General features: G+C 44.0%; 1 pseudogene; it reads left to right on the top strand.

Moving 5' to 3' along the window:
- Positions 1-242: 242 nt before the first annotated feature.
- On the top strand, positions 243-453 carry LOC123827440 (annotated as a pseudogene).
- Positions 454-2585: the final 2132 nt, after the last annotated feature.

Raw genomic sequence — 2585 nt, forward strand, 5'->3', positions numbered from 1 at the left:
CAGGTAGGCAAAAATGAAAAATACATACAGAATTTGTATTGGTATAGGGAACTAGCACTTTCATATATTAGTGGTGAAGCTACAAATAGGCTCAACTTTTCAGGAAGGCTTTAAATTTAGTACTGTACAAAGATCGAAATAAACATATTCCCTTAACCAAGAAATTTCTTAAGAAAAAAAAATCCTTTCTCTGTTTCTGACTGCCTCACCAAGAGGAGGCCTGGTTCCCTGTAGCTCACGCCATGTATGTCCACCTGCTGTGGATGGTAATCCAACTGCTCCAGCTTCCTGATCAAGAAGAACAAACAGATTTACAGCACCAAACCCAATAACCTGAAGACAGGCAACTCCTTTCGCTACCACGGGCAGATTCACAGCAAGACAGTGGGTGTGGAGGCAGTGGCCAATGGCAAATGTGTGGTGCTGGTCACTAGGCAGAGATCCAACCAATGAATGCCGGCCACCTCCAGGTGCCACCCACGATCAACAAGAACAACCCAGCCACCCTGAGCAGCATCCCCCACATGATCTGCAAGAACGATTACTGCCCAGATCTGTGCACCACCGTCATCCGCACGGCCAGCACCAACCTATGCAGCTGAGAGGGGGAGGGGAGGGGGAAAGAAAGCGACAATCTTGTAAAATGTCAGTACACTGACACAGTCGATACATCACTGTTAAAAGTAACAAAATAAATTCATCTAATTGATCATATGCAAATTTTAGAAGTTACTGTTTATGCATATGTGAGCTAATTATATGTATTGTCTCATTTAGTTGTCACAAGAACTTTGAGAACTATTATTCCCATTTTCATCTGCAATGAGAAAACTGAAGTTCAGAGAAACAATGAAATTTGCCCAAGCTCAACAATCTAGTAAGTGGCAGAGAGAGAAGTAGAACAAACTTGGGCTGACTCAAAAGTCAGTATTCTTTAATTTAGATTACATTTATTGAGAAGGAAAAACATTCATAACATAATGTTAAATGAAAATGCAGTATATAATTAAGTCACCAGATGGGAAGGAGATTGGGGGGGATGAGTGAAAAAGGTGAAAAGGATTAAGTACAAATTGCCAGTTATAAAATCAGTCATGGGATGTAAAGTACAGCACAGGGAATGGAGTAAATAATATTGTAATAGTTATGTGTGGTGTCACATGGGTACTAGACTTACCTGGATGATCACTTCATAAGGTATATAAATGCTCAATCATGGTTTTTTACACCTAAAATAACACAATATTGTATGTCAACTGTAATTAAAAAATAAAATTAAAAATTTAAAAGGAAGAAAATTCAGCTTAGAGAACAGTTGCACAATTTGATTGTTTTGTAAAATATACATATACCTATAAATATTAGACATATAGATTTGCCTGAGGAACATTCTAGAAGGATATAAATCAAAATGTTGATAAAGGTTATTGTCAGGATGGGCAGGGTAGGACAAGTGGGAATCTAGTTACAATTAGCATTTTGGACTATAAATATGGCCACTGTTTGGACTACAAGTAATATGGCAACTGAACTCTGACCCAGAAGAGGTGACTGACATCAGACCAGGAGCCACCAATGCTAAGTTGCTTCTTTGTTCACCAAGAACAATCCTTGTCTCCCTCGCGAAGTCAAGCCATATAAAACTCCCAGCCTTTCCCTTCTTCCAGGAGGTCTTTTCTTAGCCCCTTCTCCAGGCAGGGAAAACGTTACATTTGGTGCCGAAACCAGGAGGAGTCATTGTCTCCTGGAGACTGCTCCTCTCCCGGCTCCCCGAGGAGGCCTTATGGCTACCCAACCAGTCTAAGCACCGAATCAGGGTAAGTGCCACAGTCCCTCAACTTCCTGGTCCCAGGATTTCCGTCTGCGTTCTCCTGTCCTCCGGAGGCACTGGCCTCCTTCTGAAAATAGTGGCGCCACATCAGGAAACTCTCCGGGGAACACTGGTTCCTCTCTGGGGTTCAAAATCTTGCGGGAGACGTCCTCAGATTTTTGAACTCATCTGTCCGATTTGGTTGGTGGTTTGAGTTGTGGGACGCCAATTCTCAGCCACTAACCTCCATCCTTGGGACCAGGAACGGGAGGGCAGGGGTCCAAACCAGACCCTAAGTCACCTCTAGGGTGTCTGGCCTCAAACAGAAATGACTGATTTTTCTGTCCGATACGGCCTGGTCATTATATCCGTTCAACAATTGCAAAACCTGACCCCCCTGAAGGCACTTTCAATTTTGTTACCCTTACTGACCTAAATAGATTTTGCAGATGGACTGGGAAAATAGTCTAAGGTCCCCACATTCAGAGCTTCAGAACTTTGTGCTCCCGCCTGGACTTGGGCACCCATTGTTCCACGGCACAAGTCCTCTTGCCCTGGAAAAACTGAATCTGCATTCTCTCTCTCTCTCCTAATAACTCAGGAGCTCTCTACCTTCTTTTTCTGCCTCTCCTGAAGATCTTGTTTCCCTCCTCATTCTCCCCCTCCCTCTGAGGGCCTTTCTCCCCGCTCCCTACCAACCCCCGCCAACCAGGGCCTTCCCCCGGGAGAGGCCTATGCTGGGGAAAATGACGAGGCTGTGCCAGAGAACTTAACC

This window comes from Phyllostomus hastatus, unplaced genomic scaffold (genome assembly GCF_019186645.2).
Source record: "Phyllostomus hastatus isolate PE091 unplaced genomic scaffold, TTU_PhHast_1.1 phas_contig_86, whole genome shotgun sequence".
In the NCBI taxonomy this organism is placed as follows: domain Eukaryota; kingdom Metazoa; phylum Chordata; class Mammalia; order Chiroptera; family Phyllostomidae; genus Phyllostomus; species Phyllostomus hastatus.